This window comes from Scophthalmus maximus, chromosome 22 (genome assembly GCF_022379125.1).
Source record: "Scophthalmus maximus strain ysfricsl-2021 chromosome 22, ASM2237912v1, whole genome shotgun sequence".
In the NCBI taxonomy this organism is placed as follows: domain Eukaryota; kingdom Metazoa; phylum Chordata; class Actinopteri; order Pleuronectiformes; family Scophthalmidae; genus Scophthalmus; species Scophthalmus maximus.
Window position 1 is genome coordinate 13,787,501 of NC_061536.1, and position 17,500 is coordinate 13,805,000.

The 17,500-nt window shown below is 47.1% G+C and overlaps 1 protein-coding gene across 1 annotated transcript in view; it reads left to right on the plus strand.

Annotated features, from left to right (window-relative positions):
* Nucleotides 1–17,500, plus strand: part of grin2da (glutamate receptor, ionotropic, N-methyl D-aspartate 2D, a) — a 145,788-nt gene that overhangs the window by 792 nt on the left and 127,496 nt on the right. The window lies entirely within an intron of this gene.

Below are 17,500 nucleotides of genomic sequence, written 5' to 3' on the forward strand. Positions count from 1 at the left end.
GGGAGAGAGAGGGGGGGGGGGGGGGGCAGCAGACTTTACTGAAAAGACTTTTTCCAAGAAGTGGAGGCCAAAGGTTTCCCCTATTTTTTCTTTCCTACGTCACACACACACACACACACACACACACCAGTCGCTGCCTTCTACCCTCTTACATCACACTTTGCCCTTTTTATTATTTCCACAGCGTCTTCCATTACTCGACCTTTGACCCTGACATTCCTTTCCCTTCCCATTACCTTCCCTGGTCTCTCTCTCTCTCTCTCTCTCTCTCTCTCTCTCTCTCTCTCTCTCTCTCTCTCCTGATCAATCTTCAGGTTTTTCTCCTTGTCCCTCTCTTTTATTCTTCCCCTGTTCTTTCCTTCTCGTCTCTGGACTCTCCTCCTTTCTTTCTTCCAGACTTGATTCCTGCTTCCTACCGTTCTTTTATTCCCTCTCTCCTCCACGCATTTCCCTCCTCAGTTTTATCCTTTCACCTTCTCTTCCTGATTCCTTCTCATCCCTCCTTCTGCTGCACCTTCCCACACTTCCTCCTCTCCCCTCTATTGGAATTCATCGGCCTCGCTCCTGCTCTAAAAGGCTTCTGGCTGTTTCTCCGCACGCAGCTGCCGATTGGCCGTTGTCATGGAAACGCCTGCTGGAGGAGTGTGTGTGTGTGTGTGTGTGTGTGGGGGGGGGGGGTTGTCGGGGTGTTGGTGTTGCTCTTGTCATGCAGGAGCACGTGTACATGTCTGTTCGTGATGTTTTAAGAGCTCAGGCATGTTTGTACTCGACGAGTGTGTGAAATGTTGCTGTTCTTGCAGGTGTGTGTGTGTGTGTGTGTGTGTGTGTGTGTGTGTGTGTGTGTGTGTGTGTGTGTGTGAGACACCGTGCCCTTAGCTGCCAAAGAACGGCCAGAGGAAGAACGAGGACGGATGGAAAATGCAAATGTGTCATATTAAAAGTCAACAAGCTTCAGGAACGTTGACATAGAGACCAGACGCGTCTCTGAGGTGGACAGAACTGCCTCGAGGTAAAAGAGTCAACCAACACTCGACACGCTGCGATCAGTGTGTGAAATATTAATTAACGTCACATTAACTTTATCGTTTCCCCGGGGAGGGAACCAAGTGATGTGTTGAAAAGATCATGGACTCGCGGGATGCCATGCACTGACCACTAGTTGATCTGTGTAACGAACCAGAAATCTCTTCAATATTGACCTCTTATAATAAATACCTGAGTCGGCGTCAACTCCATCAGTCTTTTTTGATTCTCACAGAAGGGGCTCACACGCTTCATAAACTGTGTTGAGCACCAGACTGTTCTGTGAGCGTCTAAATTTAGTTCATGGAAAGAAAGAAAAAGCATATTTTAGTTTATAACCTTCAGTGAAGACTTTCAACTTCCTCTGCTGTCACCCCTCCTCCTCCTCTTCCTCCTCCTCCTCCTCCTCTTCCTCCTCCTCCTCCTCCTCCTCCTCCTCTTCCTCCTCCTCCTCCTCCTCCTCCTCCTCTTCCTCCTCCTCCTCCTCACGTCCTTCGTGTCCGTGGGGAAGCGAGGAGTGATGGCGGTGCAGGTGATGCTTCTCGTCTTGTTTCTCAGCGGTGCAGGTGATGCTTCTCGTCTTGTTTCTCAGCGGTGCAGGCGCCGTCATCACCGCCGCCGTCCTTGTTATGACGAGCGTCAGCGGCGTGAGGCTGCTCGGGTGTAATTGGCTGCTCTGCCTCGTCTGCGGGGCCTCGTTATCTCGCCTCGTCTGAGCGAGGTCAACCTGTCCCGAGGTCAGTCGTTAGTTGGTCGGCCGTCAAAACAAAGTTTGTGTCTCTTTGTGTCTCTGGCTGGTTCGGCGAGCGACCAGCTAATGGACCGACTCGTTCAGGAGAACGTGGGAATCGGAGTCTCATCACCTGCTGCTGGCGTTTTGATTTACAGTGCGGACAGAGTTTCCCTCGCGGAGCTGCTGTAAATGAATTCAGCTTTTTTCACATTTCATCACATGAAGGAGAGAGGAGTGGGTCGGTTGTGCTCGAGCTAAACTAAGCGGGATTACAAGCACGGGAGGTCGGGAACGTCCCTGAGGCCCCCGACCCCCAGGGCCCGAAACCTCCAGGTGTGATTTGTTGGTTTCCGAAGGATCATCTGCTTTGTGAGGAAACGTTTAGAGAAGCTTCAAAAAAGTACTGGTCTTTATTGGATCAGGGGGAAGTTCGCCAAATGCTATTCGCTATTAACGCGTCGCGTTACCGTCAGATCGAGGACACGGACGTTAGTGCCGTCGCTCGGTGCGAACGCACCACGAGAAAACATTTCCGATCTCATCCCCTCGTGTCCGCGCTGGTGTCTGGATCGAAGCTGCACGCGGACACACGTTGACGTTTGAAGATAGAAGAAGAGTTGTGTACCACGAGCGTGGAATGATTTCCCTGAAATGAATCAGCTCCACATTATTCCCTGCGTTGTCGCTGAGGGTCGATAAATCAGGTCCTATAGAATCCTCTGTTGCGAACCATCACTCCCCTTTTGGTATGTAGGTAAAACACAGGGCGTGCGTGCGTGTGTGTGTGTGTGTGTGTGTGTGTGTGTGCGTGCGTGTGTGTGTGTGTGTGTGTGCGTTAGTTCCTCTATCATTTTCTGTTCAGAGCTGATTATAGCAATAAGACCATCATGGGATTTGGGATACGGAGAGAGGAAACAGTGGATGGAGGCTGCTTCTCGACTTCAGAGGAGATTTATTGGTCTGTTCACTTTCAGGAGTGTGTGTGTGTGTGTGTGTGTGTGTGTGTGTGTGTGTGTGTGTGTGTGTGTGTGTGTGTGTGTGTGTGTGTGTGTGTGTGTGTGTGTGTGTGTGTGTGTGTGTGTGTGTGTGTGTGTGTGTGTGTGTGTGTGTGTGTGTGTGTGTGTGTGTGTCCTCCCGCTGTGATCCTCAAAGTGCCTCCGGTCTTCAAGTGTCACTACGACACTCCTCCCGTCATTTCGCCATTTTCCTTTTTTTTCATTCCCCCTCCACTCCAGATGACTCGTCACTCTTTCCACGTCCTCTCATCATGACGCCTCATTAGCTTTCATCTCGCCGTGCCCTCCTCTTTCTCTTTCACCTCAACATCTCCCCCTTTACCTCTGCCTCCCTCGCTCTCTCGTCCTCCATCAACCCTCCGACACATCAGGATCTCACGTGAAGAGGAAGAGGAGGATGGAGGAACAAACATTGTACAAACATCTGCATTGGAAACTATTCTGCTGATTTTCTACCTGAATGCAGCAGAGTAAACCTGAGTGTGCGTTCACACCGGACGCAAATTATTGGCGTGAGTAGATTAAACACAAAGTCAATGCAAAGACGCGGATAGCGCGAAATTGGTGTCAGTCGTTGAGATCCACCTGTCGTCAGACGTCCTGTCGTCCTGTCGTCAGACGTCCTGTCGTCAGACGTCCTGTCGTCCTGTCGTCAGACGTCCTGTCGTCAGACGTCCTGTCATCCTGTCGTCAGACGTCCTGTCGTCAGACGTCCTGTCATCCTGTCGTCAGACGTCCTGTCGTCCTGTCGTCAGGCGTCCTGTCGTCAGACGTCCTGTCGTCAGACGTCCTGTCATCCTGTCGTCAGGCGTCCTGTCGTCAGGCGTCCTGTCGTCAGGCGTCCTGTCGTCAGGCGTCCTGTCGTCAGACGTCCTGTCGTCAGGCGTCCTGTCGTCAGACGTCCTGTCGTCAGACGTCTGACAGAGAACGGGTGGATGTTCTCTGGTTCCGTGGGCCCGAACTCGCTGCGTTGGTATGTTGTGACGATAACAGCTGATTCATAGTTTCTCAAGCGGACTGGAACTGTTTTGACTTGAAAGTAGTCAAACGTATTAATATACTCAAGAAGTGACAAAAACAGAAGACCACTCTGTCTGTGTCGTCCCAGAGGACCTGAGGCGACGGAGAAAATAAATCTGTTGCAACCATCCTAATTTTCCCCGGCCCCTCTTTTGCATAAACCGTCTCTGTCACATTCGCCGGCTAATACGCCGCCGCCGCCGCCGCCGCATAATTGTGCTCATTTAGTTCTTTTCAGACGCTGAGCTGCCTCCCGCCTCCCATCGCTGGATTCCTTCTGTCTGCAGACACTTTATATTTCAGTGTGGTGAAATATTCCACTGCACGTCGAGAAATTGGGCAGATTTTAGTATGTAAATTACCCCCCCCCCCCCCCTCACAACCCCCTCACATCCCCCCACCTTGTCATCTGCATCGCTGCCTGCAGCTGGATGAACGTGTGATGAGGCCACGAACACGCTGACTGAAAGGGAGGACGAAGCCGCTTCGCCACATTCAAAATGTCTCTTCGGCTGAACTATCGCTGAAAACCACGATCATGATCAAAGAGTTTGACCTTCTTCCTTTTCAGGAGCTACTTCTGAGAAACGCTTGTGAAAGTAAAAAATATAAGAAACTCTACTGGGTTATTTTGGAGATGCATGGATTTCCTTTGGGAAGCAATGTCTCGAAAAGTTGCTGGAACGTTTTGTAGAATTTCTTTCTCCTGAAGGGTAGAGAGGTGTGTGTGTGTGTGTGTGTGTGTGTGTGTGTGTGTGTGTGTGTGTGTGTGTGTGTGTGTGTGTGTGTGTGTGTGTGTGTGTGTGTGTGTGTGTGTGTGTGTGTGTGTGTGTGTGTGTGTGTGTGTGTGTGTGTGTGTGCGTGTGTGTGTGAGACAACATGGACCCTGGTGTCTCTGCAGCACAGTGCTGCCCCCCTCTGGTGTCATCGCACCACTGCACAAACCCTTTGACCACACTCCCTCATGTCTTTTATTATTATTAATAAAAATGATTTGATTTAAATGTTCAGTCAATCCAAAGCATTACGGTATTTCATCTTGAAGGATTTGTTTCTTCTAACCAAAATCTACTAATGGAGCAGGTCGAAGGAAGAGAACCTAGAATACAATCAATACATCACGGTGTGTATTCATGTAGAAATGTTAATCTCATTGTGAATTCTCTCAGTGTCCGTCCTCAGTAACGTCAGAGGAGGGACGTGTTTCTCCCTCATTTTCATTTTCACATTTCCTAAAAGTCTTTACTTCCCATGTCTGATTTACTGCGTTATTATGAAAGTTTCATTCCGTGTCTGTATATTTTGCTGAACCGTAACAGTTTGTTTCAGCGTGAATATTTATCACCGGTGTGAGAATCCGAACGTTAAAAAAACTAAATCTCTTTTCTCAGAATAATCCCATAATAATCTTCTTTTTTTTCCCTTGCTGATGTAATTGATGCGAGGCTCTAAATGTCAGCCGGCTCTGGTTCTGTCTGTTGCTTCTTGGCAGCTTGATGAAAATAAAAAGAGATGGGATGAGTTCGTCTTTACGCAGCTGAGGGAAAGATCTGAGTATCAGAAGACAACGGGAGCTCTGGGGTCTATTTCATTTATGTTTTCTATATTTATTTTAGAATTTTTCTAAATCTAACTTCAGCTGCTCGAGTGAATGTCTGCCAACTGTAAGATTCTCTTTCTATTAATTATCATATCAACACTTTTATATGATGTTTCATCTAAGGAAATCAATATGCCGAGTGGAATTACAGCCCATTGAATGTCCTCATGCGTTAAGTCTGTTTGACTTGAAACTGTGTTTATTCTGAGGACACATTGAGTTAATCTATAATAATAATAATAATAATAATAATAATGATAATAATAAATGCACTCAAGCTTATGAATTGTTTGTGGTTGGTTACGTCTCGATGCCAAAACAAGTTTGGTTTGGTAAAAGATGTGGTGGATGTGATTTCAATAACCTTCCTTGGGGATAAGACAGTTGTAGCAGAACTTAATGTAAAACAGCTGCAGTGCCCCTTTAAAATAAAATACAAGTGTGTGTGCGTGTGCGTGTGCGTGTGCGTGTGTGTGTGCGTGTGTGTGTGTGTGTGTGTGTGCATGTGCGTGTGTAACAATAAGGGAAGTCAAACCGTTTTTGTCAACAGCGTCTTCCACGAATGTGACCAAAAGTAGTTTTATGAAAGACGAGCATCCGTTCATGTCAGGGTCATTTTCCAGTTTCAAAGTGTAAATTGGATCGTGTGTCTTGACTCAGCAGACTGACGTGGCCGGGGGGGGGGGGAGAGTAAAGTCGTCCCACGCAACCGACAATCTGTCAGTCGCAGCGTGTGCTTTGCCTAAAATTGGCCAAAAACGTCGTCTTCATCATCTAGTTTGAGAACTGAATACGATTCACGAAAAAATGTTTCTGGACGTAGACGTTCATCTAAATATGTAACGAATGATTCTGTCTTTGGAGCAGTTACCCACCGTACCCATCCAAATGACGAGCTTCCTGAAGGACCTCAAGTGATTCGTTAATGAGAGAGAGAGACAGAAGTTTCTGGCTGCAGCGAAATGTGAAAAGTGAAATCAATCTTCTGCTGCAACTGAATTGCAAAGTGGCTGCAGGAGAAGCAAATGGGGAGAATTAGTCGACCTTTAGAAATTCATTTTCGCAAGCGCTCGGTTCCAGAAGTGCTTAAAGATCCCATCCAGTCTCCAGTACAAAGTCTATAGAAATAATCTGCTCTGCCTAATATTTAGTTTCATATTGTCTGAAACCATCCACTCTCTCCCTCACTGAGGAATTCTGAGACTCTGAATATTCAAGATATGCAAATGACACAGGCCCCGCCCACAACAGCTGCTGGCGCTAGGTTGACCGCTGGAGGAATGTGATCAACAAGATGGTTAGAGGCAACTTCACCACCTGCTAATGCTAACGCTAACTGTCTGCTGACACACCTGCCATCCTCTCGTGGATGCTAACTGCTAATGCTAACTGTCTGCTGACACACCTGCCGTCCTCTCCTGGATGCTAACTGCTAATGCTAACTGTCTGCTGACACACCCGCCGTCCTCTCGTGGATGCTAACTGGTAATGCTAACTGTCTGCTGACACACCCGCCGTCCTCTCGTGGATGCTAACTGGTAATGCTAACGCTAACTTGGTTGACGGCGGCGGCTGGGGCAACATGGCGGCCTTCATCACTCAGCCCCTCATGTGATCGGATGACGGATGTGATGACTTGAGACTGAGGCTCCACTGCGAAGAGGAGAACACTCTGTTTCTCTGAGGAGACGATTTAAGACGACATGTCTTATGATCCTCATGTCGTAACCTACAAACTACACGTGGAACTACGGTGACTTCACAACAGCAGCCGAACCAAAACTCTCCGTCAAAGCCAAAGTGATTTTCTATCCAAACCCAAATGGAATGAGATTGTTTCCTGGTCCGCTGTGCCGGTCACATTCCCGGAGGACGTCCACGTGTTGTTTATTTCCCCCGTCCCAAGAGGCCTGAGGAGGAAATGACCTCGTCGCTCGTCAGCGAGCTGTAAATATGGACGTCCTGTCGATGCTGGGAGGAATCACTCGGTAACTGTGGGGGGGGGGGGGCGAGCTGCACAGGGCCGCGGACCCATCTGCTTCACAACCTCCACCCGTCGGCGTGGAGACGGTGGAACCGACGAAAGCTCCGAGGCGAACGAGAACTCCACCGAGTGTCGAATCTAAAGAGTCACTAAAGTCGACAAGGAGATTTCCAGGAAAAAAAACGACCAAGTCCTGAACATCTGCGTATGTGTCACCGGTTTTTCATTTGACAAAACAATTTTTGTCTGTCTCGTGTCTTTCTGTCCGTCCTCTCTCGGTCTCTGGCGGTTTGCCTAATTGTCCCCTGGGGGACGGTGGAGAAGATCGACTGAGGCGGAACTCCGCGGGTCGGCGAGTGACTGATCAGCTGTCTGTCTGTTGCCAGGGCAACGTGGGCTCGCTGTAAGAGAACCTGTCGACCTTCGCAGCTGTCGCTCCGTCCGCGTCTTCCTCCCTCCGTCCCACGGCTCCATCACCTGGGTTCAGTCTGCCGCTCTCTCCCAGGTGTTGGTACCTGCCGCTGCCCGTCTGTCTGCCTCCTCCTCTGGTCCGTCTGTAATTCACAAAGTCATCACAGGAAGGACGATGGAGGGAGGGAGGAGGGAGCAGAAAGGGATTCATCAGGAGCCAGAAGCTCTTTTTTATCCTGAATGGCAAAAAAAAAAAAAGGGTCTTTCCAGCTTCATCACAGGCCGATGGCAGATCTGAGATATTGGGGAGGTTTTGGAGAATGGCCTTTTCTCCTCGGCAGCTTTGCCAACTGGAACTCTCTCTGGACGAGGAGCAGGATCGACGTCTCCAGGGCGGCGTGGAACAAGCTGGACGGAGGCCGTTGGCAGGAATCGAACCCGTGATCGTCATTGTAATCCCGACGTTTACGCGACATATTTGAGCAGCGCTGGAAGTTTCAGCTCTTTTCAAATGGTTCTACGTCGTCACAGAGCCACATCGACCGTCGGAGCTGAAGCTGCAAAATTTTCACTTTGAACAGGAATAAAAACACCATGAAGTCTGTACTTGGAAGAACATATCAATACGTATGAACACGCCTATTGTTCACTATTGAGCCGTTTCTTTCTTCTGCGTCACTTCAGCTCGGACGTTATTGATCGAATGTGAAAAACATGAGTCCACCTCAGAGTTTCTCATCATGTCACAGACGTGCAGTCTTTATTGAAATGTGCTTGCATATCAAAGAGTCACAGTTTATTTCCTGTCGTGTGACGGATGTATTTGTAGATACTGCAGCAGCTCACGTTCAGTTTTCACACTGCTCAAGGGAAAATATTTGTTATTTTGTTTCACTATTTCATTTATTTGAAGATATTTGGTATAATGCCTGCTGCAATGTTAAATAGAAAAAGTTCAGTGTCAGATAAACATTTAAAATTTGTAGTTTTTGTAATTGATTTTGATTTTGAACAGATGACAAATTCACATGCGGTATTCCGCCAAGTGTTTCATTCTTTTCGGTTTCACAATTTTCTTATTTCGGTTGTCAGCTGTCATCTGCGCATGAACGGTCGTCGTCGTTCGAAAAACAAGATCCAATGACTCCTGTCTTTGAAGATGTCCGGGTTTCAAGAAGAAATGTCTACGTAAGTAAGTCACAGGCGTCTGTTCGTCATCACAGACGTAGACGGACGTTCTCTCCAGTAGGACACACGTGCATGTGGTGGGACGGCTTGTTAGTGCCGCCGCCGGCCTCCATGTGCCGGGGGATGAAACACAACGGAGGAGGCGTCGCGCCTCCATCCTCCCGTGTCTTAAGTGGCAGACGTGGTCTGATTACAGCTGTGGGACTCACTGGGAGTCACTCCGTCAATCATGACCTTCTGGTGTGATCACGCCACCGATCACAGCGACGGCTCCATTGATTGAATGAATATTCATTCTTGTGTGTTCTCAGGAGACTTTGCTTTTACAACCTCAGACCTCGGCGTCAATGAAGACAAGGATCATTTACTTCAGATGGATTTCCTGCGCGAGTAACCTCTTTGATTGTGGATCTGTGGATTGGTCAACTGATGTAATGACTTTCTGGTATATGCTCACGCACACTTTCACTCCTTTTAAACCAACCAACCACTTTTCCATCAAACTGTTTTGTCTTCCTTTCAAAGGCTCGTCTCAGAAAGGAAGAGGACCCAGTATCTTTAAACCTGTAGATTAAATATAAATGCTGTTGTGATCCATCGCTGTGATGCTCCCATATCTACTCTTTGTTCACCGCGCATGAATCAGGAGCTTCTGTCCAGAGCGAGCGATTGAAAAGGACGAGGCACCGGGCGAGTTGGAGGTAGATGCAAAGGCCTCACCTCCTCATGTGACTATGGATCATTAGATCACACGACGGAACAGTCTGGTGATTAGTCGCGTTTCATCACACGGATCGATTCCGAAAGAAAAGCAGAGAATAGAATTGACTGTTGTTCTTTCCGTCTCAGCAGGATCATGTCGCGGATGTGTAACCGGCTCAGGTCCTCCTGAGGCCTTCACCCTATTCAACATTATCTGACGAGTCAGTCTGTCGGGGCCAAGGAACTCAGTTACTTCTTTAACACCATCTAAATTTATGAAAATCGATAATAAAAATGAACAAAAGAGCTGTAAAGACTTACATCGAGGGGGATGCCGTTCCATGAGGTTTGAACTCGAAAGAAACTGAGATCCAGAGTTTGTAAAATATTTAAGTCTTTTGATTAATAAATTATAAGCAGACAATAACTGTCTCATCTGAAGGAAGCGAACTTGTAGTTTCTTCCATCTTCTCTGCTTTTCCAAATTCTCTTTGTGGATGAGGAGCGTCCTCGTCGTTACCCGAGGTGAGTGATTCTGACTCGCGCCTCGACCGCGGCCTGATGGGAGCAATGCGATCGTGGAAACATTAAACTGATCACCCAGGTAATTTGCTTCATAACACCTGGTTAGGCCGCCGCTCTGAGCAGAGAGAACACAGGGGTGAAACGATTGGCTGATCTCATTAAGGATGCGACAGTGAGCCGTACGTTTTGAGGGATGAGCAGCTACTTCAGAGGCAAAGTCCCTCAAAAGTCTTGGAGTTGATGAATAAAAACCGTAGTAAAAACCAAATCAAGAGTGGGGCCTTGTTCATGTGTGGGATGTGATCTACCAGCGAGGTCGTCCACACGACTACTGACGTCTTCGACCGAGAAAAACTGAAATAAAAACCAGAGACATCAGATAAGAAGGAACTGTGCTACTGGGTTTAGGGGGCGATGGTCTTAATGCTGCCTTCATGTGCCAGTTGAAAGATGCTACTTCCCACTTGTGAAGGCGCAATTATGAGAAGGTCATGTTCAAGTGTTGTGTTGCGAAATGGCAAAAAGGCCAATGCAATAACTTTGTACCGCGCTAGCAGACTGTGGTCTGTTTACTATGGATAGACCGATAAATGGCATTGGTCTATATCAAGTTAGGTGAACATAGATTACAGATTAACAGCTTATACTTGTCGCACTGTTATAAAATAAAGAAGTACGTACCATCCATTACTGGATCTGTCCTCTTCTCCGACATGTGGAAGGGTTCTGGTCGCCCCAACTGGGGAACTCTGGTCTCCAAATTAGCAACTCGTATTTACCATAGCGTCGATACCACATGAAGACACCAGCTCCGCTGAGCTCTCCCTTTCATTCAGCGCTAATTGTGACAATCATTCCACCGGGACGTCGAGCGGCTCCATCAGTGCCGTCGCTCCAGTCGCGGCTGCTCCTTCTCCGTTGCTCCGGCCTGAATCCCCCCGTGGCCGTCGCTCCCCTCAGAGCCTCCCACATCCCGTCATCGGGCAGCAGGCGACTGAAGACCAGATGAGACCAGATGAGACCAGATGAGACCAGATGAGACCAGATGAGAACAGATGAGACCAGATGAGACCAGATGAGACCAGATGAGACCAGATGAGACCAGATGAGACCAGATGAGACCAGATGAGACCAGATGAGAACAGATGAGACCAGATGAGACCAGATGAGACCAGCGATGGCTTCTCTTTCTTTGTGTTGGCAGGGACACATGGTCCTTCAGGGAATTTCAGTCATTGTGCCCTGTTTTTTTTTTTCTTTCTTCTTTTCTTTCCCACTCCGCTCATCTTCATGAAGTTGTCTCAAAGAGCGCTGAGCTCATCACAAAGACTGAGGCGGCGTGAGTCCAGCCGCTGCCGCAGTGCCGCTGAGCAGGGAAATCCTGCGGGACAACTCCGTCTCTGGAAAACTATCTTTCTTTACAGCTGAACTGCAAGTACGCCGCAAAAAAAACACCTTGAAACTGGACATGCGAGTAAAACGTTCACAGACAAAATGTCCAGTCTCGCAGTTTAACATCCGTCCGTAGCCGCCGCAGCGTCATCGTGACGCCTTATTGGTTGGTTTAGACACTTCCTGGTTCAATAAAGATGAAATATAAACGGAGAACAAGTTTAGAAAACCAGCGTCTCTCCAGGATGACAACAATCGTCCCACGTGGGAGAAAGTCATTTACTTGTTTTCTTTATCCGTACCGAGGAGACATGGTTAAAAGGAAGAGTGGATGTAAAGTCCTTAACAAGAGGAAAGAAGATGGAGACGAGTGATGGAAAGAAACGAACGAAGGGGAAGGCGAGAAGGAAGAGAGAGGAATCCACTTATATATAACTTCATGAACGAACAAGGGAAAAGGGAAGGGCCCGTGTCCCTCCGTCACGTTCTGTGACTCCAGTCGCGCTCGAGCTGGAGAAGCGAGAATAGTCCTCTGGCGATCTCTTCTCCTGCTTCCTTTCCTCTGCTGCACGGCCGCGGTGGGGATTGATCCGTGTTGACGGATGGCAGCGGTCGGAGGATTTACGAGTGTAAAAACTCTGCCTCTTTGCCCCGGAGCTAATCTCATTGAGCTCGCCGGTCACACGGTCCAAATCAAAGTTGGCTGAATGACAGCTCCTCCTCCAGAGTCCCACTGATCTCACAGGTGCGTCACAGAGCTTCTCCTCCCTTCTTTTAATGAGCTTGGTTTATCCGAGGAGGATCGACTGAGCGCACACTTACTTTGTTCCCCGGCAGCTTCAGTCTAACACACTCACGTGTGCTCGCGCTCGGGGGAACAGCTCGGCCTCGGACGCCCGTGATGACTTGTCGAATGGCAAACGACATCTGAAGATGAGACTTTGAAACAGGAAGCGGACGCACGTCACTTCCACACCGACAGGGAAAGGAGCTCGACCACGGAGGCGATGCTCTGTTTGTTTCTTCGTCAGCGGCACGACGCCAAAACTGCCGGACAGATTTCCACACGACTCGGTGGAGCGATGGAACGTGGACCAGGAAGGAGTCCGTCCAATTTTGGTGCAGATCCGGACAATCTTGATGTTCCACTTAATATGTACAACACAAGTCTGAGATGGACTTAATGACAAATGAAGTGGATACAGTATCTTCTGTGGAGCAGCCTGATCACTATCGAATTGTTTTAATAAGCTACAGTCGACCGGGACCTTTATTAAAATTCTCTCGCAGAGTTAACGTTGATGATGTAACAAACAACTGAACTGACTCGTCTGCATCTTTTGCATGACAGATCTAGTAAACCACATATTTGCTGGATGAAAGACTAAAACTTTTTCTTTTGTAAGAAGCATTCAAGCCTCCAAACAGACTAACAGACACATGTGAAGGAAAGTTGTTCAAGACTGCACGGACTTCTACAAACGGGTTAATCTCAACACAATAAATTATGAATCATTATCTACTGAGAAATTGATTATGCAAATAAATGAATATGCAGATGAACACGTGCTGGGCTCTTCCACCACGTTTGGTGCAGATCTGCATGAATAGAGCAATTCAACAAACTGTATGAACTTTAACCACAAAGACTCTTCACTGAAAAGCAACATTACATTTTTTTTGCTGACACTTTCGTGACCGGGGAATCGAACCATACGACGTCATTATCTACAACAGATGAATTGAAACACGATCGACGGCTGATTCCCCCGAGGCGGCTGCGTTCGCTCCAAGAGTCGAGAGCCGCTGGACGAGGACGTCAGGTCGGGAGCTCCTTCTTCTTCCACGTCTGCTGTGAGATGTGACTCGGATCATATCTCCGTTGGCACTTCTAGTTCTTCTTGAAGCAACGATGACACCATGTGTGAGGCACGTCCGGCCGGACACACTCCTGTGCTTTTATCGCCATCTGTGGAGAGTGTGTGTGTGTGTGTGTGTGTGTGTGTGTGTGTGAGAGACCTTCAGCGATGAGTTAGTCATGACACAGTTCGCTCCGCACAGCAACAAATGAACGGTTTTCAAATCCAACGTTTCTGAAAAAATGCTTCCGATCTGTCCGTCCAATTTGTCTGATTACAGAAAAATATAAATAACTTATTTATGAGTGTGTGAGAACAGCGGGCTCGTTGACTGAGTTGGTTCCTGTCGATCAGCTTCACGTGAATGAAACTCCAAAGTTGAAGGTGAACGTGAGTCCTCTTCAAATGAAACGCACCAACAGCAGGTGACATGGTTCGATTCCCGGCTCCTCTTGTCCACATGTGTAAAGAAAAGTGCTCTATGAATGAAATGTATTATTATTATTATTACTAAACCCCCTTAAAGTAGAAAATCTGACTAATTGTGTGTGTGTGTGTGTGTGTGTGTGTGTGTGTGTGTGTGTGTGTGTGTGTGTGTGTGTGTGTGTGTGTCTTGGATGAGAGCACCACGTGCGCAGAGTTGCCAGTTCATTAAACTAAATCAGATGCAGTCGATCTTTGCGTCATTATCTTCGTGTTTCTTGTTGCAACGCGCCGGTTGGTGTTGATTTAAGTTCGCAGCCTGAAGTTTGTGGTGCAGTTAAACTCACAATCACATTTTGTCCGCCACCATGTATCTGTAGGACGCTTTGTTGGAAGAAGAGAAAAACAGAAACACAAGGAATGTTACTCATCCTGACGACGCCTCTTATAGACGAGAGCTGTTTGGGGATTCGATGTGGAGAATAAGCGCGTTAGTGATGCCGGTATTCTCGGAGTCGCCCCTGCGGCGAGTTAAAAGTGATAACGCGTCGCCCAGAAGCTGCCTGCGTTTCGTTGGCCGGGGCGTTGGACGAGGTTCAGCTTCATTCTGCCGCTGACGTCCACGCCGGGGGGGGGGGGGGGGGGGGGGGGGCGACCACCCAAACACCAGCAGCAGATACAATCTTACGTCTTTTCATTAAAACGTTGTTGGTAATAACCTCTGAATAATTACTTGACATCCTATTAGTATATATATATATATTTTATAAATCCTATAAAAAGATTTGATCTAACGTGACATTCTCTTATTGTATCTGACTAAAGGGATCCCTGATGTATTCTACATAATTAAAACCAGAATAAAATAAAATAAAGTAACGTGCAGATGGCGCAGTACGGTTTCATAAGCAGCTCTCGTTAACCGTCATCACACAGATGTGTCCAAGTGTTCATGTTGCTGATCAGTTTGGTTTTAATCAGTTTAAAATTAAATACATGAATAAAGATTAAGATTAAGATAAAAGATTGTTTCCTTCTCACTGCCTCAACGGACTGTAAACAAAGATGGACGACACGTCTCCACTTTCCCAAGCGATTAATCGACAGAAACAGTCGACAGATGACATTGAACGTCTACTTTGATTTGTTGTTGTTTTTCCGTTGAGGGCCGCGTCCCATCTGCAAAAGATGGAGCATGCGTCTGTACTGCAGCCAGCCACCAGGGGGCGATCCAGATGTTTTGGCCTCACTCTTGGGAGCTGTCACGTCGTCCATCTTTATCTGACAGGTTACTATATTTCCCAACATGCCTGAACTTGCAGCTGCAGGTTGTTCTATATTTATTATACCTGAAGAAAGAAATACAGAAATAATAAAAAAATAGCATACAGAACATTTACCGCACATCAAAATCTCTACTGGCATTTTATTTAAAAATGAAATATTAACTGAGAAATTTGAATATTAATGTTAGTTCAGACATTTTACTTTTTACGTTTTTAAGTGAGCGAGAAAATCAGAGATTTCAGTGAGAGGGAAATTGTGGCGATGATAAATGTAGAGAGGGAGAACCTGATTATGACGTGTTTAATTAGTAATGACCTTTCTGTGTGAAGTATTTTCCAATTAGCTGAGTCAGAAATCACGAGCTGCACAAGAGCGTAGATGCACATGATGGATTTTTCCCAAACCTCCATATATATACATATATGTATTATGTATACATATATGTATGTATATATATGTACGTATATACATACACCAGAGCTTCGAGGTTCCTTAGCTGCTCAGTTTTTCAGCGCAGCACTAAAATAAAATGCTGCTTTTAAAAAAACCTGAACTTCAGTCTTTTCCTCGTACGTGTTCATTCTCCTGTTCCCTCCAGCTGCCGAGGTAATTCTCTCACACACACACACACACACACACACACACACACACAGACACACACACGTACACACACACACACACACGTACACACACACACACACACACACACACGTACACACACACACACACACACACGTACACACACACACGTACACACACACACACACACACACGTACACACACACACACACGTACACACACACACACACACACACACACACGCACTCGACAGGAGGTCTGACAGTTTCAAAGTGCTGACTTGTCGAGGGATCTTCAACCTTCTCAATATAAACTTTGTGGTGATTTTTAATTTTTTTTTAAATGTGTCTGAAGTCTTGCAAAGTGCAGATTCACAAATTCCTGGAGAAACTGTCTTGAGTGGCGATCGTGAGTTTGATGACAACTGCCTCGCAGTGGAACGGAGATAAACCTCAACTCTGTCACTTTCTATCAAGGAACGTTTTTCTTCCCCTCGGAGCGAGAAGGTCGACTTCTTTGATCAGTGCAGATCCTCAGTGCCACTTGCAAATGACCTAACGCACGTTTCTTGGTGGAAAGACGACGTGTGATTTAATAAAATGCCAATCGGACCAAACCAATTGGAGAACTCGTATTTACTCGTTCCGGCAGATGACCACTTCCTGTTAAGACCAGTTTCCGAAAATGCTGCAGGTTGGACGAGGTTGATCCAGTAAATCACAGGATGTTTTGTACGTAACATCTTTAATAAGCAGTAAAGAGTAAAAGTGCAATAACTTCATTTGACATGTAGCGGAGTGTGAAATAAAGTAGCATGAAATACAAATACTCAAATAAATATAAATAACCAAGTATACACTCATATATGTATGCAGTATATCATTATATATATCTATATATATCTATATATATAGATATATATATGCTGCCTGAATGTATTTATTAACAAAATGTTTTTATTTTACAATGAGTCACAATCTGAATATTTTGGGCAAATACACTTTATAATGCAACAAAGTGTATGAGGATTTTTTCCCAATTTTTTTTTATCACTGTGGGGTTTTCCATTCACTTATTTGAAATGTTACAACTCTTTTTTTTCTTCCCTCCCTTTTGGGGGAGAAGGGTGGTGGGGGCCAGGAGAGAGAGAGAGAGAGAGAGAGAGAGAGAGAGAGAGAGAGAGAGAGAGAGAGAGAGAGAGAGAGAGAGAGAGAGAGAGAGAGAGAGAGAGAGAGAGAGAGAGAGAGAGAGAGAGAGAGAGAGAGAGAGAGAGAGAGAGAGAGAGAGAGAGAGGAGGAGGAGGAGAGAGAGATGGAGGGGGGAGGAGGAGGAGAGAGAGATGGAGGGGGGAGGAGGAGGAGAGAGAGAGGGAGGGGGGAGGAGGAGGAGAGAGAGAGGGAGGGAGGAAGGAGGAGAGAGAGGGAGGGAGGAGGAGGAGAGAGAGATGGAGGGGGGAGGAGGAGGAGAGAGAGAGAGAGGGAGGGAGGAGGAGAGAGAGAGAGAGGGAGGGAGGAAGGAGGAGAGAGAGAGAGAGGGAGGGAGGAAGGAGGAGAGAGAGAGAGAGAGAGAGAGAGAGAGGTAGGGAGGAGGAGGAGAGAGAGGGAGGGAGGGAGGAGGAGGAGAGAGAGAGAGAGAGAGGGAGGGAGGAAGGAGGAGAGAGAGAGAGAGAGAGAGAGAGAGAGAGAGAGGGAGGGAGGAGGAGGAGAGAGAGATGGAGGGGGGAGGAGGAGGAGGAGAGAGAGAGGGAGGGAGGAAGGA